Raw genomic sequence first — 13,891 nt, forward strand, 5'->3', positions numbered from 1 at the left:
CGAGGTGTTCATAACTCTGAGGTTCTACTGTATTTAAAACCTAGACATAGATGCCGTACCACCTGTCAAGTGGCAGAATAAAACAGTGAAAGCTGTTCTAAGCAGTCACCCCCAGGACCATCAAAAGTCAACAATCTAGTGAAGGTCAAACAAAATAGGACCGGAAAATTTAAGAGTGTTTGAAAGTGGCCACAGAAGAAAGGAGAGAGGTGGTTGTTAGTGTGGATTTCTCCAGAATCAATGCAAGAGGGGATATGGGATGCACAGAATATGCTGCTTTAGTCATAGCTTTTGAACTTACCAAAAAAAATCCAAACTATCCTGTTCACACTAGAGAGCATCAGAAAATACTTTGTTACCTACAAAATTTTAAGTGTTTAAAATAGAACTTTTAAAATACTACCAACTGTAAAACATAAAATTATTTATATACATATATAGTGGGAAAGTTTCCCTGCTGAGCTTGCTGTGAAGAGAAGGGTGAAGGTGCAGTAACTGCTATACAAGCAAAATTTCTCCGAAGCCGATGGCAACAAATCCATCGAGATTAAGCGATGAAGGGCTGAAATGAAATAGTGAATGCCTTGTTCGTATGGCATGGCTGTGAGTTTCTTGAACAGGTTTTTACTGTATTGATACTGTGAACAGAGGCGATCCCAGTAATCTAGGATCATATCAGCACCTCCTTGCTTGCTGATTCACTCCTCTTAATTGGCCTGGCAAGAGCCATGAAATTGTTTTTTATTATTAGCCTAGGCTAGTCTAAAAAATAAACAATAATAAAGCTTGTGAAAGAATTTTTTGTATGTGTGCAGCACTTGCCGTTGTACAAACAACCATTTCTGATTGCATGTGAAAGAGCCAATATTCTTGCCCAGGCCTCGTTGAGGTGAAGTTTATAGCTTGTAGCTCGGGTAGGTGTAAAGTATGGGAGTGGGGATCATTAATACTCTTTCTGTACATTTACTGAATGTGTATGTGTGTGTATTTGTGTGTGTGGAGATCCTGGTGTCTCTAGTGCTTTCTCTAACCATGCTGAAAGCTATCTATGCTAGCAATTTGAGAACCAGGTCAGAAGGGGCTGTTTCTGAAATTATCATCACTAATGGTTCAGTTTTCTAGTGAAAATGAGGCCAAGATGGGAGAATAGAAATGTCTTGCCTACAATAGAAAAACTACTCGTTTTTCAGCAAGGGTGCAGCTGCTTTGAGCAGCTTTTCATGACACAGTGATAAAAACTTTAGGCCGTTGTACATTGGCAATCATACCTTTGTTGCAGCTCCACTGATGTTGGGGGGAAAAAAAGGGAAATATTTTTCTAGTATAGACATATCCTGGATTGGCTGGGGACCTGGCTTTGCATTTCAGTGTGTAACTGCAACTCTTCACCTTTGCCAAACTGTGATTTCAACCATGATTTAAAGGAGGATGTATAGAGAAGAGCTCTGTCGTACAATATATTAATACTTCTGTAATTAACATTTGTGTTAGAGCTTCAGAACCAGGGCTTAAAAGTCCACTTGCCTACGTGCCCCTGGCAAGAGAGGAACATGGATCATCAATTTCTGCAGAATATTGTTTTTCTGTAATGGAAAAAAAATAAGTTTCTAGTTCTTGACGGTTGCAAAGATAACCTTCCAAATGTGAACCAATGCAGGCGTTTTCCTGAGTCTGCAGAAAGCTTTGGTCCCTTCACTGCTGGCCATAGCTTTGCCGAGTAGCAGCAGCGTGAAATTAATGCCACTCTGGGCAGTTTCGCTGCTGCCACTGGGTTTTCTGTGAATAGCTGTGGAAAAAACAAGAATCGTGTCAGTATTGTGCTGCTGCTTTTCAGGAAAGCTAAAGCTCCTCCTTTTGGTCCTCCTTGCCAGAAGGCTGGGGAAGGGCAAATTCTTCCCCACACTCTTCCAGTAGCCATGAGGCTCTGGGGTTGCAGGAAGGGAAAAGAGAGCTGCTTCTCTTTTCCCACAGACTGCTAGAGAAGGGTGGATGGCTGTACAACATTTATTTATATCTCTAGCCAGAGGCTGATACAAAAGATAGCGCCTTCTACCAGGATCCAGGGATAGCAACCTGATAAGAATTCAAGCAGTTGAGCTAGGGGGGCAGCTCCTACTTATCTTTCGTATCAGTCTCTGGGCTTCTCATCAGGTTATTGCCCATGGAGTTCCCTGTTGGGCACCCACTGATCATTTTTCATACTCTGGTCAGTATGTTTAGTCTTCTGGCTAGTCAGGTCAGTAAATTTTTCAAGCCACCTTCTATAGAATTCAGTTTTCAAAGGCCTGGATGATGAAATAGAAATGGAATATGGATAATTTCACGTCTAGATCACTAGTTTAAATCCCACTAAGACGGGTAGTGACTAAACTTTGTTACCATCTGACAGTTATTCAGTGCAGGAAATTCCTTTTGGAACTAATTGGCAGTCTTTCCGAAAGTCTTAGCAGAGAGACCGTGGATTGAATGAGCATAGAGCCAGGATATGTGTAACCCCACATATGGTCCTTCCAGACCAGGGTTGAAACAAATTGACTGTGAAAAGCTCTCTCTCCTACTGCCTGTACTGTATCTATCCTGTGACACCCACATGACCTCACTTTCCAGTGCTGTCGGTGCCACAACTTTCACCAGTAATAAATTCATTTAAAAATGTGGCCCCAATCCTGCAAATGAACTAAGAGAACAGACCCTTACACTTGTGTGGAATCCCTTTGACTTTAATCGGGATTTGTCAATACAGATCCATTTGGAGGATTTGGGCCTTAACTTTTATGTGCCACTGCAGAAGCTGATGAACAAATGAAACTGGAAGATGCAGTTTACTTAGCACAAATTAGGCCATAAGATGGATACTTTGAATCATGCATTTTAATTATCAGCAAAAATTAGCACCCAGAAAACCTATTAGTTAAACTTTATAAAAATCCGCTGTTTTGCACACAATGGTGCCTGACTAATTTAGAGGTGTGATTAGAACACGCAGATGATTTCCATTTTCAGGGCTGCTAACTGCTTTGCTTGCTCTTGTGGAAATATTTTGGGAATAGGAGAAGCCAAAGGAATGCTGCTTTGTGGAACCTCAAATTGTTTATGCTTTTAGTTTGGGGTTTTGTGTAATTCAAGTTTGTCAGAGAAAAATATTTCCCTTAATTCTCTCTTTCATGAGAGGATGATCTATAGTGGCTAATGCTTGGGATCTGAAGTCAGAAAATCTGGGCTCTTTGAACAGCTCTGCTACTGATGGGCTATGTGTCGTTGGGCAAGTCTCTATGCCTGAGTTTCCCTTCATTGAAATGGAAATAATGATACTCATTGGGGTGGAATACATGATGTGAGGCATAACTCATTGATGGTTGTAAAGCGCTTTAAGATCATCAAGGGAAGACTCTAGAGCTAGCAAAAAATGTTTATTATTTAAGCCATTGTCATTCAAGGGAAATTTTTATATAAGAAATATATATATTTGTAACCAAATGGAAGCTAGTACTATGCAAACACTACAGGCTGTTGTTTGAACACAATCCGTGTCAGGCCTTTTAGGGCTGTTTGGGGAATAGAATATGTTGGTTTTAAAAAGGCAGCAGTCCGGCGCTCATGTTGTGCCACAGCCAGGGGAACTGGAACCTCAAATTGTTGTAAATCTGGGGGGGATGGGACAACCCATTTCAAGTGGGTGATAGATTTTGGCCAGAAGAGTCCTCCCATCTCTAGTTACCTTGGCACATTGTTGCACATGAATGAGCAACGAAGTGCATACTAAAAAGGCTGTCTTTGAAAATGTAGCTTTTTGACAAGCATAATGGGAGATACAGAGCCTGGAGTTTGGGAAGGTGGATTTGAAGTATTACAGATGTTAGCTAGAAAAGGACAGAAGGTCTAGAGCAAAGTTTCCCAAACTGTGAGGCATGTCCCCCAGGGAGGGGCACCATAAGATTAATGGGGGTGCGAGGACATGATGGGGCCATGCTCAAAGGCCAGGGTCAGAGTGGGGCGGGGGGGTCTGTTCCGCAGGGGAAGCATTTGGGGCTCTGTGCAGCCAAGACCAGGTTCCCTGCCCATCTCGCTCCTCCACTGCAGCAGCCAGCAGTTACCCTCCTCTGCTGTGGAGGCCGGCAGGGATTCTGCGAGCAGGGAGCAAAAGGCTCCACCCTGGCAATAATGATACCCTGCTCCGCCCAGCAGGACCTCCTCCAGCCCCCCCCATGGGATCAAGCCACCACAGTTCCCCTGTGACTACTGAGCCCCCTCTTCCCTGATACTCTCCCTCCTCACAGTTATGGAGGGATGAGCATGGGACATGAATCGACGAAGGGGGACTCAGCAAAAATGTTTGGCAATCTCTGATCTAGAGGACTAGGCAGTGAAATTTGCATGGTTGAGTGGGAGTCTGACTGGGAATGTATGTCTTCCATACCAAGGGTTGAATTAGCTTCACAAGAATCTTCTTATCCCTGGATATTACTGAGTGAGAATGGCTGGGACCTATTGTTTTAGTGTAATTGTGCTGAATCTGGTCCCATTGAAGTCACTGGAAATCTTGCCATTGACTTTGATGGGACCAGAATTTGGCCCATTGACAGAAAGGAGTCTGATGTGCTTTGTACCATTTCTCCATGGCAGGTAAGATCTCTGCTTCTGGCGTGAATCTTCAGTCTTAACTTCTGATGTAAACTCAAAATATTCCTAGCCAGAATCTTCATTGCTTTATTTTACTTCCTATTCCTGGGGATTCTAAGATTTCAGGTTTCTTGCTGTGTTCTCCTCCTCCAAACTGTGAAGAAGTTACTACTGTTTCCTTTAATTTATTTTGTTCTTGTTCATAAAAGTCAGTCAGTCTGTGATTCGGCTGTATCATCAATGTCACCATCCAGCGCTTTGGTATCTTGTATGCCCTGGGAATGATTGCAATGGATAAATATGTTATGGTGGGGAGAAAAGAAGCCTTGGGTGAAGAAAGCAGAATTTTTCTTACTCCAGCTATCATTAGGGATGTATAAACCTTTCAATATTAAGTTGGGCTGCAGTAGTCTAATCGAACTTTAGTTTTAATCTGATCACTAACTATAGCTTGCTAGATGACACATCTTGGCAGCAGAAGGGCACTTGTAGGGGATGATTCTGAGCAGTTCTTAGATGTCTTATTTACATCCATATTTCTGACTTGAGACCCAGCGTTGGTGAATCTCTTAGGAATCTGAACCTTGAAACCTTTGAGACTGGGTGGGGAAGAGAATGGATTATGGATTAAATAAATAAATTTCTAAATTGTATTTTTCTCTTCCAAAATAGTTAAATATTTATATTTTTGGAGAAACAAGCTTTCTCCTTTTGAATCTCTTACTGGTTTCTCTGGTATCTTCCCTAGTGTCTCAGAGTTTTTCTAAGTGTGGCTTGTACGGTTAGTATCTAATTAGATGGGACAGATTACCCCATTACAATTCACACCCCTGGCAGCTGACAGTCCCTAAAGAGGGTTTCACAGCCACTTCAGAAGAGGCACGTATCTTATTGTGGTGGCTGACCAGAGAGCTCTCAAGATGAGATCAGAGAGATGGCATCGGGGCTGATGGCTCTCGGTATTATAGCGTCGCCTGTTTGCTAGTTCTTTTGTGCATTGAAATGAGCTGCTTTTCTTTTGCATCTGATAGCACCCTTTAGGTCTACTGGCTATTGACAAATCCCTGCTTGGCATGATGGGAAAGGGAGAGCTGACAAGCAGTGACATTAGCAAAGCAAATTGCGTCTGTCGAATCATTTTGACTCTCTTGTAGCCACAGTAGAACATTAGTTACTACCGCTGTGATTGGCCAATAATGAAATGACTGTTAGATTGCAGAGAAGTGGTTATTAACCTACCTTGAGCAGTCACATAGGTGTGCATTCTTAGCCTGTTACAGTCCTTAAGAGACTACCTATGCCACCAGTACAGCTGAGTCAGGGCTTTAGCCTGGTATGGAACAGAGGTAAAGCATTGTCTGCACTATAATGTGATTATTCCCCTGACTATTTAATCTGTAATGCAGATGGGTCCTATGAGAAGTATTGCAGCATTTGTATCCGGTTCCCTGCTAAAGCTAAGTGCTGGTTTACATGGTGCAGCCATGCACAGTAGAGGAGAGTGAATTCTAAAGTGCACCACCATGGAAAGGAATAATTATTTATAATTACAAGCAGTACTATGTTAAGGTGGACTAGGGTACTTTGAGTGCATGCCTGCAGGGCCCATGCAGGCCACTTAGCGTACAACACCTTTGGTGTGCTTTAGAATTCACACCCCTCTTAGTGCACATTGTGGCAGTGTGTAGACAAAGCCCTAAGTCTCTAGTTGGTGAATCAGAGGGTTAATTGTTAAGAATACGTTGATCCAAGAAGCTGCATGGTGCTGGCATGGCTTTTCACTTTGAAAAACTCTGAGACACTAGGCTTTTCTGTTAGCCATGCCAGCTAGGTTTTGTTGTATTCAGATAATTATGGAGCATATTCTGAAATGTGTACTCTTTTTGCAATAGTAGGTCATTCATCACTGTAATTTAGACATGTTTTTACTTGGTAGGACTGGGAAATCAGGCTCCCAACTGATAGTTATTGTGTCACTCACTGGAGAGAGAGTCCTCTGATCTCACTATACTTGTACCCCTTCAATGGAAGTGGAGGGCAAGGGGGAATGAATACAGAATGGTGTTTGGTCTATGTGAGCAGGTATCTGTCCCAGTCTGCTCACAAAAACAGTCCACACACGGTATAGAGTCCAAACTCACTCCTCTCACAGGGTTCTGTTTTATTACCACAGAAATTAACTATAATATATGTAGCTCAAAACTTCTCTCCAGGCTTGGCTGTTCAGTGTTCCTCCTGCTGCATTACTCAGCCCATACCCTAGATTGCCTCCTTCTAGAAAGCTACTCCCTCTTCCCTTGTATCCAGTGGGGTAATGAGCCACCTACCTCTGTGAGTTAGCAGAACTCACTGTGCATTCCCCAATATAATCAATGCCTGTTAGAAAGATGGGGTGTTTCAGGCCAGCTAGGTACAGTCCAGTTTGCATTTACTGATTCCAGAGACTCCTAATAGACAGTGAAGAGTGGGGGAAGGCTCTCCTGTTCATATCTGGCAAATACAAAAATATTTAAGTTAACCAGTTTCTGACTGTGACCGCTGGATACTATTCTGTGAGGACTGGTTGTTCCATTGTGCTAGACACTGTACAAACACATAGGAAGACATAGTTCCTGCCCCAAGGAGCTTTGTCATACGTCAGTTTTGTGAGGAAAAAATTCCACTAGGCCAAGGCTTCCCATAGTAAACCTCAGCTTGCAGTCAGCCTGAGTCCCTTCTGAGGTTATAATGGACATACTAGTGCAGTGGTTCTCAACCTTTTTTCATTTGCAGACCCCCTACAAAATTTTAAATGGAGGTGCAGACCCCTTTGGAAATCTATTGTCTGAATGTATGTTGAATTCTGTTCAGTCAGATTTCAGGCCAAGTCTTTTGCAGAGCCCTTGGACGTAGTTAACGGACCACAGGTTGAGAACCACTGCACTAGTGAACCCCTAAGTGCAGTTGTCTTTAGCAGGAGCCACTGTAATAAACCAGTTAAAGGGAAATAATATAGGATCCTGGGAGGACAAACACCAAAGAATAAATATCCCAGTGGGGCAGAAAAGAATCGTTGAACAAATGGACAAATATTTAAGGTGTACATGGTACTTCTATTCGTATTTGTGCTAAAATAGTTTTAAATCATGTCACTTTCATTAACAAGAAAATAGCCCTTTTTTTTCTTGGAAACGGGCAGAATAAATTTAAAATTACACTAATTTAAATCAGCTATAAACCCCCACCCTGATTGCACAGGGGCTTAGTAAAGATACTGCAGGCAAAGGTTTTGGTGGGCGGTCTGGCTATTTAATGTTTGTAAATGCATGTTTATGGCACTGCGTCCACATCAGCTGTGACCATCTTGATTGCATAAAATCATTTAGTGTGAATGTGCCACGTTGTTTTACAGCTTTAATGCTTGTCCTGGAAATTTGGCTGCAAAAACTACAGACTTTTTTCCAGTACAATGACTTTTTTGCACTTTTTGTTTATAGTTAATATCGTTTAGTGCCCATCTCTAGGTGGGTCTCTAGGGCAGGCTGATATCAGTGTTACAAGTAAGGGGCATGTTAAAATGTGGGGAGAGAGGTTAAGGGACTGCAGCTGTGTGTGAGGAGAGCCAGCATATACCAGAGACAGAGTGGGAACATCAAGTACTGAAGCTTGCTGAATATGGCAATTAGCTTTTCCTCTAAAGTTTTCATTGTGCCTGGCCACCTTCTTGCATGAGTGCTTTGGCTTTAGTGTCTCTCTCCAGTGTAGATGGCTGACTACAGATTCTGCTACCTTGGACATCAGGAGCGAACATGTCTTGTTGGTTGGTTCTGCAGCCAAGCCTGTTGGATGAATTGTCTGGCCACCAGCATGGATTTCATGGAGCTTGGTGAAGCCCTCTGTGTTGGTTTCTCTACCACAGAGTCCCAGACTGATCAGAAAATTGCTATTTTTCAATGAGAACTGGACCCAGCCCAGTTATTTGAAAGCTTCAGAGTAGAAAAGCACTTCTCACCATGGGCAGATACTAAACTCTGTGTTCTAATTATTAAATCTCTTTGAAACCCTTTTTGCATGAGGGTTTCCATTGCTCCAGTGTGGTCAAGAGGGTTAATGGCTCCAGTGCAGTGGTTGAAATTAAAGCCATTGTAGGTGTTCAGCTTAATCAGGAGGTGGGTACCTAAAAACTGACCAGAGATGCTGTGAGAATGGAGCAACAGAGGGTCCTTTGGCACCTTTAAGACTAACAGAAGTATTGGGAGCATAAGCTTTCGTGGGCAAGAACCTCACTTCTTCAGATGCAAGTAATGGAAATCTCCAGGGGCAGGTATCAATCAGTATGGAGATAACGAGGTTAGTTCAATCAGGAAGGGTGAGGTGCTCTGCTAGCAGTTGAGGTGTGAACAAATTTGACACCATCAGATCAGGATTAAACAAAGACTGTGAATGGCTATCCAACTACAGAAGCAGTTTCTCCTCCCTTGGTGATCACACCTCAACTGCTAGCAGAGCACCTCACCCTCCCTGATTGAACTAACCTCGTTATCTCCATACTGATTTATACCTGCCCCTGGAGATTTCCATTACTTGCATCTGAAGAAGTGAGGTTCTTACCCACGAAAGCTTATGCTCCCAATACTTCTGTTAGTCTTAAAGGTGCCACAGGACCCTCTGTTGCTTTTTACAGATTCAGACTAACACGGCTACCCCTCTGATACTTGACACCATGTGAGAATGGAATTACTAGAGGGACCAGAGCAGGGTCATCACAGAACTCAACCCCAGAAAAAGACATTTTAATTAGTCTTTCACAGTGATCATTGCAAATGATGACCAAAATCCACTTTTAGCAAGACAGTAGTCATTCAGGATTGGCCCCAAATGCCAGTCACTGTATTATATATAGTCAAATGGTTCAGTTTCCACATGGTGAATGAAATGGCCTGCTCTACCCACTACCATTTAGACATCTGTGAAGGAGAAAATGGCTGGAGAGTTCCATTTACAAATCCTTAATGGGCCCGGTGGTCTCATTGTTCCAGGGCTTCCATTTCAAGTGTCCAAATCAATTTTTAAGTCTAAATGTTTCTAAAAAGCCCTCATGGTATGCCAGTAAAATATGCTTTTGCACACACAAGTAACTGCACAGTTACCCATTTTATGTTCCCTTGTATGTTTGCCTGAGCCTTTACCTATTTGCACATCCACACACATTGTTGGTGTAACTTTAGGGGTGTGTGTGTGTGTGTGTGTGTGTGTGTGTGTGTGTGAATATAGCTCTATGTATGCACTTTCAGTGCAGGGCCTATTGGTCTCTCTGTAGAGAGGGCTAAAGCCCTGTTGTAGCTCAGCAATTTGTATGTTTCTGCCACTAAGGAGAGACGAACAATAATTTCTCCCTAGGTCCTCTTGCTATCGGATGCCTATGGATATTTGTGGTGATATTCACAGCAAATCAGATATGTAGGAAATGATAGAATAGCATTTCAGGGGACAACGCACTACAAGCACTTATGGCAGCCACTACAGTAACCAATCCGCGTATCACAGCTCATGTATGTCCCCTTTCAAGGTAGTTGAAGCAGGAATAAATACTGAACTCACCCACCCCCACACCAGAAAAGTCATTAAGGCAGAGCTGCTGGCATTGGTGACGCTCAGGGCACAGCTGGCCAGCCGTTCACTAAGGCCGATTGTCCCAGCCTAAATTGTGCAGCTGGCACAGTGAAGTCCTGTCTGAGAGACCACCCCTCTCTTCACGCCATAGGGCCACAGCTGAGAGCACAGTGAGCCAAACCCCCTTCCTCTGGATCAGGGGTTCTCAAACTGGGGATAGGGACCTCCTCAGGGGGTCATGAGGTTATTACCTGGGGGGTCGTAAGCTGTCAGCCTCCACCCCAAACCCCGCTTTGCCTCCAGCATTTATAATGGTGTTAAATATATTAAAAAGTGTTTTTAATTTATAAAGAGGGTCACACTCAGAGGCTTGCTATGTGAGAGGGGTCACCAGTACAAAAGTTTGAGAATCACTGCTCTAGCTGGGCAGGGACTTGCTAGTATGGTGCTCTCTGGGAGGAGGCCAAATTTTAAATTCACACTCCCCCAGCCTGCCAGAGTCCAGATCTGTTAACCTTCAGGGTACAGTACAAAGTCTGCCTTTCCCCCTCCCCTCCATCCCCCGACTCCAGCTGTGGGGGAGTTCAGGCTGGAGCTGTTTTGTCCACTGGTAGGTAATTATTTCACATTGGGAAAAGGAGACTTTAAACTTTATGAAATTAAATTAGGCCAGGGAGCCCAGCATTTGGGATGGGCTCCTAGTTCTGCTTTTATAAAGCAATAATACACTAAACAGGGTGCAGGCCGCTTGACTGTGTGTTAAGTGATGGTGAAATAGCAAGTCAGGCCAGGGGTGGGGATGGAGATGAGAGGGAAGAGCAGTTATTGGACTCAGACCAGCACCCCCTCCTGGAATGTCAGGCTTTGCCAAGCTAGTCCGATCCTCGCTAGGGAGGGAAGTGTGTGTTGCAAGAGCAGCATTAGCAAAAAACTTCATCTGATAACAAACTGCCTCATTCAGCGAATCCAGTGCGTGGCTCAGTTTGCTGCTGGTGCACATGAGCCCGCTTTTTTTCTTGCAGTATATCTCTGTTGCTAAGCAGTCCACAAATCCTACAGGCAGGCACAAATTCCCACCTGGCAAAGGCCTGTTGCCTTGTGCAAATGGGAAGTGGCCTTTCACTGGTGATGGATCCCAAACACAGTCGTGCTGTTATTAACGTGAGCAGGGTGTATTTGAGTCCCAGTTTTAAAGCTTTGTGTTTTGTGGAGTTGGTGGGTGGGTGACTGGGATGTGTATGCTTATGGCCTTCAAAGGGAAAACCAGGATCATGTTAAGAGCTGTGCTACCTGCATCTCTCTGCTTAGCATGCAGAGCCTGTTTTGGCACCTGGGGAAGAGAGTGTTGCAGACCGTGTATAGTGTTTAAAACACTGAGCAGTTACACGAGCTGATTGGAGACATTAGCAGTTTGCTGCAAAAGTAATGGAACTGTCTGATGGACGTGTCCACCTAGATCTCGTGCCGGATTCTTCCCAACTCGGGCCATTGGGTAAGCAGTGAGAGGATGTCTGCAAAGTGTAAACAGAAATAAAGTGGAAAGTAAGGTTGGTTTGGTGGCATTAGCATGATAATGACAAAACGTGGGGAGAGAAGCCAGCTGGGCCAAGACAAGGAGTTAGATCATGTAGTTCCACAGTTGTTTCTGAGGGTGTTTCAGTGTAAGTGTTGCTTTGCCTGTTTCTGGTGGTAGCCAGCAAGAGCACTGGGGAGAATGGGAATGAAATGCACCTGCAAATCTTGATGGGAAAGAACTGTTTGTCTCTAGCATGTTTCAGATGTTGTGCATAGGGAGGGAGCAAATTAAAAACCTAGGTTCATTTAGGAGCACCCAGTGGTACCTCTATCCTAATACGTGTACTGTTTTTCAGCAACAACCAGCAATGTACAGCTGCAGCAGTGTTAAGCCACTGGCAGAGGCATTTCTGGCCTCTTGGCCACTGTGTCATGCATGAGGGGCAAGGTGCCTGAACCCTGGCTAAACTAGTGCTGATACCATTGCTGCCACCAGTGCAGCTGCAGGGAGCTGCTGTAATACTGCACTTAATTGTTCTAGCCAAGGTCAGGAAGTGATGGCAAGCTTTTTAAAATGTGTGCGGTATAGCTGCATCAGGTGCAGCAGGGTTTGTCCCCAGAGGTGTTTCAATCACTGGCTGAAATCCTCAGTGCTGCCTGAGGCATTAGAATTAATGGCAGTTAAGCATCCAGATTCCCTAAATGACTAAAAATCCCTTTTTCTGAAATTTAAATGCTACAGACTCTATTTCTAAGCAGTTGATAATCTGAGTTTAAATGGGAGAATGACCGAGAGGATTGTGTCAGCACTGAAGTGAAGACAAAGTGAATTGTAGTGGACTAGCAAAGAGTTTCCAAGCACATGCACCACTTTAAAATATGACTAATTCCCTAGGGACAAGTGGCGTATGTGCCTTTGAAAATCTTGCCTTAGCTCTCTATCTTTTGCATAATCAGTAATGGCTGGGTATATCCATGAAATTACATTTCTTACCTAAAACATGCCATAGAAATCTGCTGTTTCCTGTGTCAGACTGCAGCCCTGATTTTCCTTGGTTTACAAATAAACCAGGCTGTATTTACCATTAGCATTATCATTTAAATGATCTCTCCCAAGAGCTGTCCCATTCATATCAGTGACACTTTTGAAACATGTTCAGGTATCTTTAAACACTGCTGTGCAACTTCCTTGTTCAATTTTACATATTCTGATTACATGAATAGTCATCTAAGACAGTAATAAAAACAACAAGCCTCTACGTTATTTTTCCATGGGCACTGTCAGGTTTATCAAGCCCCATATTTAGCTTGGTTTGTATAAACCCATCTTTAAAAACTCAGACCCCCTTCCCCCCGAATAAGTATTTTCATTATTTTTGTATTGCAGGGAACTGTATTTATTTAAAACATCCCTGTTGGGTTTGGATTTCAAATACACCACCATGGGATAGGGCATGAGAAACAGATATGGGGGTGGGAGAGAAGAGTGAAACGGGCCAGTCTAGTTTCAGGCAATCGTAGTGAAATACAGAAAATAATGGTATAAATGGGGGAAAGTAAATTTTAAATTATTAAAGCTTAAAAACCTACCTTGGACAAAGACCATTTTTGATCGTGATTTTTTAACCTGATCATATCACTTCAGTAGTTTCTAAGTTTTTGTTGTGCTTAGTAAAAATTGTACATTGTGAGGTGCATAAAGCCAGCAGAGGGGTGGGGAGCCTGTTTTTATCCAGAGGTCTAGGGCATTTAGTACAAATGGGAATTTGTGCCTCCCATGATGTTATACCCCTTAGGGTTTTCACATATATGGAAGCTCTCTGGGTTACTGTGAAGCTTTTATTTAATAGCTTTATTTCATGCAAATCAGTATGTGAACACACCTACCACACTGACTTAATGGGGTGGGAGTGGTCAGCAAGAGCCAGGTCCAGTTTGTATTTGAAGCCAGACATTATGTAAGCTTCATATTAACAAAGTGTTGACAATGAAATGCTCATTGAACTCTGATTTTATAAAAAGGTTTGAAACATTCCACTACTCTCTCTTTCTGCTGAGGAATTCTCTCCTCCCCCCCAGAATCCTTTCAAGTTTGTTGCAATATAAATTTGAAGCACCCTCAAGTTCACGATGACTTACATTACTCTGTTAAAATGCAGTGGTA

Source organism: Malaclemys terrapin, chromosome 8 (assembly GCF_027887155.1).
Source record: "Malaclemys terrapin pileata isolate rMalTer1 chromosome 8, rMalTer1.hap1, whole genome shotgun sequence".
In the NCBI taxonomy this organism is placed as follows: domain Eukaryota; kingdom Metazoa; phylum Chordata; order Testudines; family Emydidae; genus Malaclemys; species Malaclemys terrapin.